At 42.7% G+C, this 16,788-nt stretch overlaps 2 non-coding genes across 2 annotated transcripts; both read left to right on the top strand.

Moving 5' to 3' along the window:
- Window positions 1-15,499: 15,499 nt before the first annotated feature.
- trnav-cac (transfer RNA valine (anticodon CAC)) lies at window positions 15,500-15,572 on the top strand. Its single transcript has one exon. It is a non-coding gene; the product is annotated as a tRNA-Val (tRNA).
- Window positions 15,573-16,245: 673 nt separating this feature from the next.
- On the top strand, window positions 16,246-16,318 carry trnav-uac (transfer RNA valine (anticodon UAC)). The gene has a single exon. It is a non-coding gene; the product is annotated as a tRNA-Val (tRNA).
- Window positions 16,319-16,788: the final 470 nt, after the last annotated feature.

Genomic DNA, 16,788 nt, shown 5'->3' with positions numbered 1-16,788 from the left:
CTTATTGTACAAGACTGCCGAGCCGTCCTATTGCACAAGACTGGCAAGTCCGCCCTATTGCAAAAGACTGCCAAGTCCACCTTATCACAAAAGACTGCCAGCTCGTCTTCCTACAGAAGACTGTCAAGTCCGTCTCTTTGCTTGCCAGCGACTAGTATACACAAGGCTTTAGCACCGGGTGACAAACCTTATTGACCGGTGGGACGCACTAGTTTTAGGGGTCAAGAACCCTTAGCGGGCTGCATGCGGTCCCCAGGTCTCAGTTTGCCCACCCCTGCTTTAACACAAAGGGACGACGCCCTTTCACTCACACTCTGATCAAACGTGTCTTACTGTTTGTTGTCTTCTCTTCCGTCAGTATCCCGTCAACCTTCAGCTTCCAGTTGTTGAGCTGAGAAGACAGCCCATCAAAGCGAAAGGGTTTTGTCTGCCATGGCCACGGTCTTTCTGTCTCGTCCGCTCTCCAACTGGACTCCTCAGGTGTCTTGGGATCCGGCTCGAAGGACCAAGTAAATGTCAGGTTCAAACTCCTGTGACACTTAAATACAGAAGAGACAGACAACAACACTCAAAGTTACTTGCAGCAAGGAGAGTGAAACCACATACCCAGTGACATGTCGCTACACTCTCAATATGCAGTTCACACTCCTCTCTTTTTATTCTCTTTCGGGGGTCCCTACTACATGGTCGTGCAACTCTGGGGGGGGGGGGTGGACAAGGCATGTGTGTGTATATGTGACAGCAATTACTTTTATTGTTTTATGAGTTCTTATCTTGACACATTCTTGCAGGATTAACATGAGCATCCGCAGGGTTGCTGTTGGCGCATCCAGGCACCTCCAGGACCTGGGGGTCGAGGGTCTCTGATTAGGGTCACGGAAACATTCCTTCTTCAGCACATTCAAACACTCTATCTATTGTCTAAGCAAATGGATATAAGGGTGATAACTAAAAAAAAATACTTGTGTCTACATTTTATTCAAAGAATATACTGTATATGATATCTTACACTTTGTAGATTAATCATTTGGTTGTACAATTTTTTGTAGTACATAATCATTTCCAAGAGCCAAAACAGATGAAAATGCAAACCAGAACTGACTTTCTTTCTCTATTGGAATGGAGAAGAATGCATTACTGATGTCTACTATGGTGAACTATGTGACATCTGTTGGTAAAGAATTTAACAATGTGTGTGGGTCAGGCACACAAGGTGCTCTCGCTACCACAGCTTGATTTACAGCTTGTCCTGTATCATTCTCCATCCCACAGAGAGTGGCACATTTTCCCACTGAAAAAATAAGGGTGTTACCTGGTGAGTTGTTACATTCTACTAAGGCTTTAGCTTTTAACAAATCTTCTATCACTGGTTTATTCCTTCATATGCATCTGGTTTTATTGGGTATTGCCTAACACATGGTCTGTAATCATTTTTAGCTTTAATTTGTACAGGTTGGGCTCTTTTAATTAGTCCTACATCTGATGGACCTAGAGACCACAATATTGTTGGTATGTTTTTTAATTTGTTTTTTTCCTCTTCGGTTAAAACATAAGTTGATCAAGCTGAATCTATTATGTGTCTGCCAAAATTAACCTGAATTGTCCAGAACAATGGTTTCCTCAATAGTCCTGTGGATTCACTGACTTCATACCCCTGTGGGTCTATAGTCCAGTCTTTGGCATTCATCCCAATTTGTATTATCTGCCCTGTGTCTTTTCATTTGTCATCCGACTCTTTGTAGAGTGATACATGTGGCTTTGTCCACCCATAATACAATGGGTCAAGTTCTTTTAATGTCACGGCCACTGCTGCAGTACTTCCTCCATCAGTATACAAATGTGTAAGGAGTATTTTTGCAGGTGTAGCTTTTTCTAATCTCTTCTCATAGTATAGGTCCGCTGTCTTGTCTTAAATTAATGGTTACATGCAGTTCATCTGGTGGCATTTGATCCTGTACTATTTGAAGCAATGGTTAACGCTTCCTGAAGGAGGCTAGTGCCTATGCTTGAGGGGGGCTTGTTTGGGATGTCTCGCCTTTTTGCCTTTTTTCTGCCAACTCCTTCCAATATGATAGGTCATCATCCCCTTCCTTTTGCATTTTGTGGTTTTATTCTTGTTCCTTTTTGCAATATCCTGTTGCAATTTTATTAATTTAGGGATCGTTAATTGTCCGTCAAAACCATACTTGTTAATCCATATTTCTAGATGTTTTATTTTGGTTGGTTGGTTGGCGGTGAAACACGTAACACCAATCCTTGCACTTTAGTACTTCTTTTTTAAATTGTGGTTTCCCATTTTTATTTCCCATCTTGGGAATAATTTGGTCCCTGTTGTGATGAGCTTCCTAGGGAAAACTAACAACAGGGTTGTTTGTCAGTGAGAGAGTAATGAACTTTTCTTTGAGGTAATTCTCAAGCTTCTACCCCCGGTGAGGGCGGAGAATTCTTGCCTCTGCTTCCTCAAAGACTTACTCTTTTTCTGACCGTTTAATATGAAGACCTGTCTAGTGACAAAATCTCCCATTCACACACTCATTCGTACTTTGAAAACGTTTTCACATTCAAACCCTGAAAAGGCCTTTCACCGCGGAGGCACTCCTTTTCTTGCCTAACATGACCGCCAACTCCGTCTTTGTACAAAAAACTACCAACTCTGTCTTATTGTGAAAGACCACCAACGCCGTCTTATTACAAAGGATTGCCAACTCCGTCTTTTACAAAGGACATCTCTGTCTTTTCAAGAAGACTACTCGAGTGCCGAGTGCGTCTTATTGTACAAGACTGCCGAGCCGTCCTATTGCACAAGACTGGCAAGTCCGCCCTATTGCAAAAGACTGCCAAGTCCACCTTATCACAAAAGACTGCCAGCTCGTCTTCCTACAGAAGACTGTCAAGTCCGTCTCTTTGCTTGCCAGCGACTAGTATACACAAGGCTTTAGCACCGGGTGACAAACCTTATTGACCGGTGGGACGCACTAGTTTTAGGGGTCAAGAACCCTTAGCGGGCTGCATGCGGTCCCCAGGTCTCAGTTTGCCCACCCCTGCTTTAACACAAAGGGACGACGCCCTTTCACTCACACTCTGATCAAACGTGTCTTACTGTTTGTTGTCTTCTCTTCCGTCAGTATCCCGTCAACCTTCAGCTTCCAGTTGTTGAGCTGAGAAGACAGCCCATCAAAGCGAAAGGGTTTTGTCTGCCATGGCCACGGTCTTTCTGTCTCGTCCGCTCTCCAACTGGACTCCTCAGGTGTCTTGGGATCCGGCTCGAAGGACCAAGTAAATGTCAGGTTCAAACTCCTGTGACACTTAAATACAGAAGAGACAGACAACAACACTCAAAGTTACTTGCAGCAAGGAGAGTGAAACCACATACCCAGTGACATGTCGCTACACTCTCAATATGCAGTTCACACTCCTCTCTTTTTATTCTCTTTCGGGGGTCCCTACTACATGGTCGTGCAACTCTGGGGGGGGGGGGTGGACAAGGCATGTGTGTGTATATGTGACAGCAATTACTTTTATTGTTTTATGAGTTCTTATCTTGACACATTCTTGCAGGATTAACATGAGCATCCGCAGGGTTGCTGTTGGCGCATCCAGGCACCTCCAGGACCTGGGGGTCGAGGGTCTCTGATTAGGGTCACGGAAACATTCCTTCTTCAGCACATTCAAACACTCTATCTATTGTCTAAGCAAATGGATATAAGGGTGATAACTAAAAAAAAATACTTGTGTCTACATTTTATTCAAAGAATATACTGTATATGATATCTTACACTTTGTAGATTAATCATTTGGTTGTACAATTTTTTGTAGTACATAATCATTTCCAAGAGCCAAAACAGATGAAAATGCAAACCAGAACTGACTTTCTTTCTCTATTGGAATGGAGAAGAATGCATTACTGATGTCTACTATGGTGAACTATGTGACATCTGTTGGTAAAGAATTTAACAATGTGTGTGGGTCAGGCACACAAGGTGCTCTCGCTACCACAGCTTGATTTACAGCTTGTCCTGTATCATTCTCCATCCCACAGAGAGTGGCACATTTTCCCACTGAAAAAATAAGGGTGTTACCTGGTGAGTTGTTACATTCTACTAAGGCTTTAGCTTTTAACAAATCTTCTATCACTGGTTTATTCCTTCATATGCATCTGGTTTTATTGGGTATTGCCTAACACATGGTCTGTAATCATTTTTAGCTTTAATTTGTACAGGTTGGGCTCTTTTAATTAGTCCTACATCTGATGGACCTAGAGACCACAATATTGTTGGTATGTTTTTTAATTTGTTTTTTTCCTCTTCGGTTAAAACATAAGTTGATCAAGCTGAATCTATTATGTGTCTGCCAAAATTAACCTGAATTGTCCAGAACAATGGTTTCCTCAATAGTCCTGTGGATTCACTGACTTCATACCCCTGTGGGTCTATAGTCCAGTCTTTGGCATTCATCCCAATTTGTATTATCTGCCCTGTGTCTTTTCATTTGTCATCCGACTCTTTGTAGAGTGATACATGTGGCTTTGTCCACCCATAATACAATGGGTCAAGTTCTTTTAATGTCACGGCCACTGCTGCAGTACTTCCTCCATCAGTATACAAATGTGTAAGGAGTATTTTTGCAGGTGTAGCTTTTTCTAATCTCTTCTCATAGTATAGGTCCGCTGTCTTGTCTTAAATTAATGGTTACATGCAGTTCATCTGGTGGCATTTGATCCTGTACTATTTGAAGCAATGGTTAACGCTTCCTGAAGGAGGCTAGTGCCTATGCTTGAGGGGGGCTTGTTTGGGATGTCCAGGGAATAGATATATATTGCGTCTCTTCCTAGTAAATTTGCTGGACATTGTAGGGCTAGGAGGATGGATAGTTTACATGTCCCCCCTTGCGGGTCTCTAATAGTTGCTGGTAGGGAGTTGATTGCTATTGTCAAATCTCCTCCTGCTGTCCTGAGCCATGTATTGCCTGCAGATCTGAAATGTGGAAATTCTTCCCTGCAAGTTGTTCTACATGCTCCCGAGTCACAAAGGAATCTGATTGGATTACCATTCACTTCCAATGTGACTTCCGGTCGGGGATGTTCAAAGTCAAATATCTCTTGTAAATTTAATTCTACTATTGGTTCATCATTTGGTGATGGTTGTATTTGTTAAGACAAGACTAGTCATGCTGAATATGGCTTTTGGTTCCTTTTGTACTGGCCTTTGTCACAATCACGGGAGAAGTGACCTTCTTCACCGCAATTCCAACATCCAGTAGTGTTGGGATAGCTTCATACATTCTGTCTACCTGTTTCTCTACCTCTTCCTCTCCCTTTTCCTCTGAATCTTCCTTTGGAAGAGGATTTCTCCGTTATCTGTAACAAAGGTGTCTATTTTTTGCACCTTATTTTTGTTACTTAACACCTTTTCTGCATGCTGCGCGTACGTGATATAGTCTGCCATAGTTGTTGTGGGCATTCCGATGAAATGTGTATCAACCCACCCTTTTATGCCAGGATTTGAATTAGCATGTATCACATTCTTTAACTGTTGTTGGTATGGGCCTGTGGGTTCATCATCTTCAGCAAGGCCGCTATTTTGTTTGAATATCGTCATCATACGCACTCGATACTCATCAAATGATTCGTCATTCTTTTTGTTTGCATTGTCCTATTGTTGAGTAATTCGCTCTTTTCGTGAACTTTGCTAGGACTCTCTCTTCCAACTGATTGATTCTTTGCTCCAATGTGAGGTCATCATGGGCCACAGGTTGGCCATTGCCATAGGTGGGGCTCCAGTTTTCTTTACACAGACACCACTCTGGCCCTAAGGCTGTCATCCACACTTGTTGTACTTCTATTCCGTTCAGGTGGTATGACATTCTCAAGTTGTTCATGTCTGTAATAAATCTTACGGCGTCCTCTTTTACAGGTGTGACACCATCTAAGGCCTTCTTTACATCTTCCTGTGTCCATGTACGATACACTAAGATTGGGGGATGTTCATCATTGGCTACATTGGGGTTCGGTACTTCTATCATTGGAAACGCATCGGTTTCCGGTGAAACCCTAGGTGGTGCTTTAGGAGAAAATACTTCTCCCATCTGTTTTGACCACTCAACAGAAAAAGGTTTAGCTCTTGTTTGTGGTGGGTATGGGACTGATGGTCTGACATTGTAGCTGTCATAATGTGGGGGTTCAACGAACTGTGGATACAATCGTGATTGTCCACTTACTACACCATCATTTTGACTACTATTGCTCACTCCTTTAGTTGGCATAAACCCTACTTTCGTTATCTTCCTTTTGTGTAAAAAATGTGTCTGAGTCTTTCTCCTCACTTACTTTTCCTTCATCTTTTTGATACTCATGAAGTAAAACTTCCTTACTATCTTATATAACTCTTCCTTTTTACAACCTTCACTTTCTGCTCTTTCTCTCGCTTTTCTTCCTTCCTTCATCTTCGCCTCGCCTTTTTGCCTTTTTTCTGCCAACTCCTTCCAATATGATAGGTCATCATCCCCTTCCTTTTGCATTTTGTGGTTTTATTCTTGTTCCTTTTTGCAATATCCTGTTGCAATTTTATTAATTTAGGGATCGTTAATTGTCCGTCAAAACCATACTTGTTAATCCATATTTCTAGATGTTTTATTTTGGTTGGTTGGTTGGCGGTGAAACACGTAACACCAATCCTTGCACTTTAGTACTTCTTTTTTAAATTGTGGTTTCCCATTTTTATTTCCCATCTTGGGAATAATTTGGTCCCTGTTGTGATGAGCTTCCTAGGGAAAACTAACAACAGGGTTGTTTGTCAGTGCGAGAGTAATGAACTTTTCTTTGAGGTAATTCTCAAGCTTCTACCCCCGGTGAGGGCGGAGAATTCTTGCCTCTGCTTCCTCAAAGACTTACTCTTTTTCTGACCGTTTAATATGAAGACCTGTCTAGTGACAAAATCTCCCATTCACACACTCATTCGTACTTTGAAAACGTTTTCACATTCAAACCCTGAAAAGGCCTTTCACCGCGGAGGCACTCCTTTTCTTGCCTAACATGACCGCCAACTCCGTCTTTGTACAAAAAACTACCAACTCTGTCTTATTGTGAAAGACCACCAACGCCGTCTTATTACAAAGGATTGCCAACTCCGTCTTTTACAAAGGACATCTCTGTCTTTTCAAGAAGACTACTCGAGTGCCGAGTGCGTCTTATTGTACAAGACTGCCGAGCCGTCCTATTGCACAAGACTGGCAAGTCCGCCCTATTGCAAAAGACTGCCAAGTCCACCTTATCACAAAAGACTGCCAGCTCGTCTTCCTACAGAAGACTGTCAAGTCCGTCTCTTTGCTTGCCAGCGACTAGTATACACAAGGCTTTAGCACCGGGTGACAAACCTTATTGACCGGTGGGACGCACTAGTTTTAGGGGTCAAGAACCCTTAGCGGGCTGCATGCGGTCCCCAGGTCTCAGTTTGCCCACCCCTGCTTTAACACAAAGGGACGACGCCCTTTCACTCACACTCTGATCAAACGTGTCTTACTGTTTGTTGTCTTCTCTTCCGTCAGTATCCCGTCAACCTTCAGCTTCCAGTTGTTGAGCTGAGAAGACAGCCCATCAAAGCGAAAGGGTTTTGTCTGCCATGGCCACGGTCTTTCTGTCTCGTCCGCTCTCCAACTGGACTCCTCAGGTGTCTTGGGATCCGGCTCGAAGGACCAAGTAAATGTCAGGTTCAAACTCCTGTGACACTTAAATACAGAAGAGACAGACAACAACACTCAAAGTTACTTGCAGCAAGGAGAGTGAAACCACATACCCAGTGACATGTCGCTACACTCTCAATATGCAGTTCACACTCCTCTCTTTTTATTCTCTTTCGGGGGTCCCTACTACATGGTCGTGCAACTCTGGGGGGGGGGGGGGTGGACAAGGCATGTGTGTGTATATGTGACAGCAATTACTTTTATTGTTTTATGAGTTCTTATCTTGACACATTCTTGCAGGATTAACATGAGCATCCGCAGGGTTGCTGTTGGCGCATCCAGGCACCTCCAGGACCTGGGGGTCGAGGGTCTCTGATTAGGGTCACGGAAACATTCCTTCTTCAGCACATTCAAACACTCTATCTATTGTCTAAGCAAATGGATATAAGGGTGATAACTAAAAAAAAATACTTGTGTCTACATTTTATTCAAAGAATATACTGTATATGATATCTTACACTTTGTAGATTAATCATTTGGTTGTACAATTTTTTGTAGTACATAATCATTTCCAAGAGCCAAAACAGATGAAAATGCAAACCAGAACTGACTTTCTTTCTCTATTGGAATGGAGAAGAATGCATTACTGATGTCTACTATGGTGAACTATGTGACATCTGTTGGTAAAGAATTTAACAATGTGTGTGGGTCAGGCACACAAGGTGCTCTCGCTACCACAGCTTGATTTACAGCTTGTCCTGTATCATTCTCCATCCCACAGAGAGTGGCACATTTTCCCACTGAAAAAATAAGGGTGTTACCTGGTGAGTTGTTACATTCTACTAAGGCTTTAGCTTTTAACAAATCTTCTATCACTGGTTTATTCCTTCATATGCATCTGGTTTTATTGGGTATTGCCTAACACATGGTCTGTAATCATTTTTAGCTTTAATTTGTACAGGTTGGGCTCTTTTAATTAGTCCTACATCTGATGGACCTAGAGACCACAATATTGTTGGTATGTTTTTTAATTTGTTTTTTTCCTCTTCGGTTAAAACATAAGTTGATCAAGCTGAATCTATTATGTGTCTGCCAAAATTAACCTGAATTGTCCAGAACAATGGTTTCCTCAATAGTCCTGTGGATTCACTGACTTCATACCCCTGTGGGTCTATAGTCCAGTCTTTGGCATTCATCCCAATTTGTATTATCTGCCCTGTGTCTTTTCATTTGTCATCCGACTCTTTGTAGAGTGATACATGTGGCTTTGTCCACCCATAATACAATGGGTCAAGTTCTTTTAATGTCACGGCCACTGCTGCAGTACTTCCTCCATCAGTATACAAATGTGTAAGGAGTATTTTTGCAGGTGTAGCTTTTTCTAATCTCTTCTCATAGTATAGGTCCGCTGTCTTGTCTTAAATTAATGGTTACATGCAGTTCATCTGGTGGCATTTGATCCTGTACTATTTGAAGCAATGGTTAACGCTTCCTGAAGGAGGCTAGTGCCTATGCTTGAGGGGGGCTTGTTTGGGATGTCCAGGGAATAGATATATATTGCGTCTCTTCCTAGTAAATTTGCTGGACATTGTAGGGCTAGGAGGATGGATAGTTTACATGTCCCCCCTTGCGGGTCTCTAATAGTTGCTGGTAGGGAGTTGATTGCTATTGTCAAATCTCCTCCTGCTGTCCTGAGCCATGTATTGCCTGCAGATCTGAAATGTGGAAATTCTTCCCTGCAAGTTGTTCTACATGCTCCCGAGTCACAAAGGAATCTGATTGGATTACCATTCACTTCCAATGTGACTTCCGGTCGGGGATGTTCAAAGTCAAATATCTCTTGTAAATTTAATTCTACTATTGGTTCATCATTTGGTGATGGTTGTATTTGTTAAGACAAGACTAGTCATGCTGAATATGGCTTTTGGTTCCTTTTGTACTGGCCTTTGTCACAATCACGGGAGAAGTGACCTTCTTCACCGCAATTCCAACATCCAGTAGTGTTGGGATAGCTTCATACATTCTGTCTACCTGTTTCTCTACCTCTTCCTCTCCCTTTTCCTCTGAATCTTCCTTTGGAAGAGGATTTCTCCGTTATCTGTAACAAAGGTGTCTATTTTTTGCACCTTATTTTTGTTACTTAACACCTTTTCTGCATGCTGCGCGTACGTGATATAGTCTGCCATAGTTGTTGTGGGCATTCCGATGAAATGTGTATCAACCCACCCTTTTATGCCAGGATTTGAATTAGCATGTATCACATTCTTTAACTGTTGTTGGTATGGGCCTGTGGGTTCATCATCTTCAGCAAGGCCGCTATTTTGTTTGAATATCGTCATCATACGCACTCGATACTCATCAAATGATTCGTCATTCTTTTTGTTTGCATTGTCCTATTGTTGAGTAATTCGCTCTTTTCGTGAACTTTGCTAGGACTCTCTCTTCCAACTGATTGATTCTTTGCTCCAATGTGAGGTCATCATGGGCCACAGGTTGGCCATTGCCATAGGTGGGGCTCCAGTTTTCTTTACACAGACACCACTCTGGCCCTAAGGCTGTCATCCACACTTGTTGTACTTCTATTCCGTTCAGGTGGTATGACATTCTCAAGTTGTTCATGTCTGTAATAAATCTTACGGCGTCCTCTTTTACAGGTGTGACACCATCTAAGGCCTTCTTTACATCTTCCTGTGTCCATGTACGATACACTAAGATTGGGGGATGTTCATCATTGGCTACATTGGGGTTCGGTACTTCTATCATTGGAAACGCATCGGTTTCCGGTGAAACCCTAGGTGGTGCTTTAGGAGAAAATACTTCTCCCATCTGTTTTGACCACTCAACAGAAAAAGGTTTAGCTCTTGTTTGTGGTGGGTATGGGACTGATGGTCTGACATTGTAGCTGTCATAATGTGGGGGTTCAACGAACTGTGGATACAATCGTGATTGTCCACTTACTACACCATCATTTTGACTACTATTGCTCACTCCTTTAGTTGGCATAAACCCTACTTTCGTTATCTTCCTTTTGTGTAAAAAATGTGTCTGAGTCTTTCTCCTCACTTACTTTTCCTTCATCTTTTTGATACTCATGAAGTAAAACTTCCTTACTATCTTATATAACTCTTCCTTTTTACAACCTTCACTTTCTGCTCTTTCTCTCGCTTTTCTTCCTTCCTTCATCTTCGCCTCGCCTTTTTGCCTTTTTTCTGCCAACTCCTTCCAATATGATAGGTCATCATCCCCTTCCTTTTGCATTTTGTGGTTTTATTCTTGTTCCTTTTTGCAATATCCTGTTGCAATTTTATTAATTTAGGGATCGTTAATTGTCCGTCAAAACCATACTTGTTAATCCATATTTCTAGATGTTTTATTTTGGTTGGTTGGTTGGCGGTGAAACACGTAACACCAATCCTTGCACTTTAGTACTTCTTTTTTAAATTGTGGTTTCCCATTTTTATTTCCCATCTTGGGAATAATTTGGTCCCTGTTGTGATGAGCTTCCTAGGGAAAACTAACAACAGGGTTGTTTGTCAGTGAGAGAGTAATGAACTTTTCTTTGAGGTAATTCTCAAGCTTCTACCCCCGGTGAGGGCGGAGAATTCTTGCCTCTGCTTCCTCAAAGACTTACTCTTTTTCTGACCGTTTAATATGAAGACCTGTCTAGTGACAAAATCTCCCATTCACACACTCATTCGTACTTTGAAAACGTTTTCACATTCAAACCCTGAAAAGGCCTTTCACCGCGGAGGCACTCCTTTTCTTGCCTAACATGACCGCCAACTCCGTCTTTGTACAAAAAACTACCAACTCTGTCTTATTGTGAAAGACCACCAACGCCGTCTTATTACAAAGGATTGCCAACTCCGTCTTTTACAAAGGACATCTCTGTCTTTTCAAGAAGACTACTCGAGTGCCGAGTGCGTCTTATTGTACAAGACTGCCGAGCCGTCCTATTGCACAAGACTGGCAAGTCCGCCCTATTGCAAAAGACTGCCAAGTCCACCTTATCACAAAAGACTGCCAGCTCGTCTTCCTACAGAAGACTGTCAAGTCCGTCTCTTTGCTTGCCAGCGACTAGTATACACAAGGCTTTAGCACCGGGTGACAAACCTTATTGACCGGTGGGACGCACTAGTTTTAGGGGTCAAGAACCCTTAGCGGGCTGCATGCGGTCCCCAGGTCTCAGTTTGCCCACCCCTGCTTTAACACAAAGGGACGACGCCCTTTCACTCACACTCTGATCAAACGTGTCTTACTGTTTGTTGTCTTCTCTTCCGTCAGTATCCCGTCAACCTTCAGCTTCCAGTTGTTGAGCTGAGAAGACAGCCCATCAAAGCGAAAGGGTTTTGTCTGCCATGGCCACGGTCTTTCTGTCTCGTCCGCTCTCCAACTGGACTCCTCAGGTGTCTTGGGATCCGGCTCGAAGGACCAAGTAAATGTCAGGTTCAAACTCCTGTGACACTTAAATACAGAAGAGACAGACAACAACACTCAAAGTTACTTGCAGCAAGGAGAGTGAAACCACATACCCAGTGACATGTCGCTACACTCTCAATATGCAGTTCACACTCCTCTCTTTTTATTCTCTTTCGGGGGTCCCTACTACATGGTCGTGCAACTCTGGGGGGGGGGGGGGGGGGGGTGGACAAGGCATGTGTGTGTATATGTGACAGCAATTACTTTTATTGTTTTATCTTGACACATTCTTGCAGGATTAACATGAGCATCCGCAGGGTTGCTGTTGGCGCATCCAGGCACCTCCAGGACCTGGGGGTCGAGGGTCTCTGATTAGGGTCACGGAAACATTCCTTCTTCAGCACATTCAAACACTCTATCTATTGTCTAAGCAAATGGATATAAGGGTGATAACTAAAAAAAAATACTTGTGTCTACATTTTATTCAAAGAATATACTGTATATGATATCTTACACTTTGTAGATTAATCATTTGGTTGTACAATTTTTTGTAGTACATAATCATTTCCAAGAGCCAAAACAGATGAGCATTCATCACACATGAAGATACATCCGCCTGTAATTCTATCCAAGGCCAGCAGGTGGTTTCATGTGCACATGAAGCTTCAAGAAATGAATCCATTCTCGAACCAGTTGACTGAAATGGTTCCAAGCATCATGGGGCTTCATCTCGCCATCACTAATCATTAGCATGCTGTAAGATTTTAGTTGTAAAAATGGCCTCTTACTAGCCCAGGATAGCCATAGCCTCTGAAGCGCACCCCAGATCATGGGCTTTGAGAGCTCTTCAAGTTTGTTTTGCCAGAAAGTCCAACAGTATTTTCCCACAGCAAACACAACAGGCCCCAACAATTCACCCAGCCCCTTTTACCTATGAAGGGCCAACCATAACTCCCCAATGAGAGGTTGAGGCAATTTATCTAAAAGGCACCATATTTACAATTTCAACACGTTTCTTTTATGTGACTGTTAGAATAAAATGTAAATTCAATTATTATAGTGTTAAGTTATCACCCTTATATCCGTTTGCTTAGACAATAGACAATAGTCTTGAGTGTTTTGAAGCAGCATTCCCAGACGCTGACCAGCTACTCCCAACACCACTAAACTTGCAGGTGCCTGGGAATGCCAGCAGCAACCTTGAAGAAGTTTCATCATGCAAAATGTGCCAAGATAAGAACACATGCACAAAAGGTAATTGCTCTCACATACACACACACACACATAGACAGCAAGTACAGCTTGTGCAACTGCTTGCTTCCCCCTCCCCTTAGAGTTGCATGACCATGTATTAGGGACCTCCTAAAGAAAATAAAAAGAGAGGAGCATGAATGGCTTACTCAGAGTGGAGCGGCATGTTACTGGGTATGTGGTTTCACTCTCCTCGCTGCGAGCAACTTTGAATATTGTTGTCTGTCTCTTCTGTATTTCTGTAATTAAGTGTTTTTACAAGTGTCACAGGAGTTGGAACCTGACAGTGACGATGTCGGAGATCAAGAATGCTTTTGTTGGCAAGAAAAATCCATAACATACCATTTGGAGAATACGGGTATCAAACCCACTATCTCTTGCATGTAAAGCAAGCGCTCTGTCCTTCGAGTTAATTCCCGTCCGTGCACAAAACACTAATTAAGACTCATTTGGAGTCAACAAGACCATCCTCAGATTAAAAGTCTGATGCTCTACGAACTGAGCAAGACTTTGGTCACAAGACTTGCAAACGCCTCCTTTTTGCCCTCAGAATAGGGTTAGGACAACAGGACAATCCCTTGGTACATTATCCTTGACATCAGCTGTCACAGACATTCGCGTCATTTGGGAACTCATCCTGATCCACTACTACCACTGATTTGTATTTGAACTCAAATCTACAAATAAATGAGTAATCATACTCTTACTGTAAAAGGAAGACACAGTCCAAACACTTGATTGCTGCAGGGCAAGTTAATTCCACCAAGACTTGAACTTGTGGGCAGATATCAAAGTTGAACATGCTGAGTACTGGTTTTTATGTGGAACACATAAAAACAATTCCAAGTCCACCCATCAAACCTCGGTCTACCTCCTGATGGTCGTTACGTCTTTCATAAATGGGGCGTTAAAATGTAGATTTTCAAAAGGAGCAAAGACAATACATCTGCAACCTGGTCAACGGACACGTAAACAGTGCAGCCATAGCTGAGGATGGTTTATCCATCGATCTCTGGGTTATGGGCCCAGCACCCGTCCTCTGCGCCACTCTGCTGACACCAGTGCAGGTACCCTCCTTTGTGCGGCTCCATTTCAGTGTCCTCCTTTGTCAGCGAACCTCACAAAGTCACAGTTTTTTCTTGATCAGGGCACCATTTTAGGTTGTGTGGATGAGTGGTCTAAAGCGCCAGATTAAGGCTCCTTTCGCTCAGGAGGCACTGGTTGAAATCCCACAGCTAGCATTTTCCTAGTCCATGATTTGGCAGCAAAGACTGTCAGATTGTACAGATTGTCGGGGAATCGAACCACGCAATCTTCCATGTGACAGGCGGAGATACTGTCCACTATACTAACAAGGACTGCTGTTGAGTTGATGTGGTGTCCATTGGCCAAAGCGGAATTCAGTACAGGCCCATGACCATTTTTGATGGTAGCTGGAGACTTCAACCAATGAAATCCATCCATTTACTGTAGCTCTTATCCTCATCAACGGACTGCTGAGGGACGAATAAAGGCATATCTTAATCTTAATCTTATTCCCCACCTGTTATCAGCATGGGGACATTCCAACCCAAGATGAGAACACACTGGACCAGGTACACAGCAACATACGTGGCACAGACACAGCTTCACCCTGCCTCCACTTTTAGCCACGAATGAAAAAGCAGAACCCCACGTTAGAAGCTGAAATAGCTCACTTGGTAGAGCATTAGACTGAAGTTCTGAAGGGCCCGGGTTTCAGCACCTGTTTATGTTTTGGCTTGGCAAACAGGTTGAAAAGGCTTATTGGCTGGCTGAAAGTACCTTCACTTTGTTCTTCAAAAGGCTAGCCAACCAGAAAAGGTTTGAGGAGGTTACAAGCCAAACCATTAACTCCAAGGGCACAAGTTGAGTCCACTGAGTCATCAAGGTGAGCCCGAGGGTGGCTAAGGTGTTTCTTTCACAGCTCGTTTTTAAACCTTTCAAGCCGCGATTGTCTTGTTTTGTTGAAGAAAAGCCCATTATTTCTGGAACAATTTTCCCTACAAAGGAGAAATCTTTGTCAATTTGGACAATTGTCAATCTGCCCCCACTTTGGACACATCGTCGTGTTTCATTGTTTGGCAACTGCTTTGTGACTTTGCCAGTCCCCTTAAAAGACCCTTTAGCTTTGGTTTCCATAGTGTAGTGGTTATCACGTTTGCCTCACACGCAAAAGGTCCCCAGTTCAAAACTGGGTGGAAACATGGCCTTTCAAGTCCTGCTTTTACAAAAAAATCAAGGTGACAAATCGGAACAAGGATATGTGTTTGATGTCTGAAGGTGTGTACACAAGCATCCGTCTCCAATTTGGACACACAATCCATATTTCCCGGATGACTGATGGGCTGGGAATACATAACAGGCCGGTGTTGGAGGACCTGAGGAACCGCGATGGTTCATAACGTAAAAGAAATTCAGAAAGATAAGGCCCACAAGCCCCAAGAATTTAAAAACCTTCAAGAGATAAGAAAGAAAGATATATACCATTAAGAAAAATAAGAAGGCCCACAACCTCTAAGACATTTAAGAGAACCTTCAAATGGATCCTGAAACATACAGGGAGCCAATGCAGTGATTTTAGAAGCGGTGTAATATGCGCCTGCCTTCTGGTCCTCGTCAGCACACATGCAGCAAAAGTTGTTCTGTAAAAGTTGTAGACTTGTGGTGTTTCTTTTCGGAAGACCAGAAAGCAGGGCATTGCAATAGTCAATACGACTGGAAATAAAAGCATGCATCAGCATCTCTCTATTTGCCCGAGAGAGGAACGGGCGGACTCTGGCTATATTCTTTAAATGAAAAATAAAATCCTGTTTTTGTAACATTTTTAATATGTGGAATAAAATTGAGCTCAGTCCCCTTAAAAGCCCCATCCTTCAGGTTTCCATAGTGTAGTGGTTATCACGTTTGCCTTACACGCAAAAGGTCCCCAGTTCGAAACTGGGTGGAAACATGGCCTTTCAAGTCGTCCTTTTACAAAAAAATCAAGGTGACAAATAGGAACAAGGACATGTGCTTGATCTTTGAAGGGACTTGAACTCTTGACCCTCAGATTAAAAGTCTGATGCCCAACAAACTGAGCCCCCAGGCCTTTGGTCAGAATACTTTTTTTTGTGTATTTGGAATGAAATGTTTTCTGCATGTTGAACAATTTTCAACAGGAAAGATATCTTCCAGATGTATCAATAAAAGTGATGAATCACCAAATGTGGGGCTCAAACCCACAATCATGAGCTTAAGAGTCTCATGCTCTACCGACTGAGCTAATCGGGCCTTTTTCTGCTCTAGATATCATTTTTTTGTTCTGTTTTTATTGATGTGACCATCCTGATGTTTAATCAATTCCACAGCTGACCTAGTTTCTCAGGGAACAGAAGGAGCGAGACGTTCAGTCATCGCTGAGAACTTTGGAAGTGGAGTCAC

The sequence above is a fragment of the Doryrhamphus excisus genome, chromosome 11 (genome assembly GCF_030265055.1).
Source record: "Doryrhamphus excisus isolate RoL2022-K1 chromosome 11, RoL_Dexc_1.0, whole genome shotgun sequence".
Taxonomy (NCBI): Eukaryota; Metazoa; Chordata; class Actinopteri; order Syngnathiformes; family Syngnathidae; genus Doryrhamphus; species Doryrhamphus excisus.
This window is presented reverse-complemented; position numbering and strand designations above follow the sequence as displayed.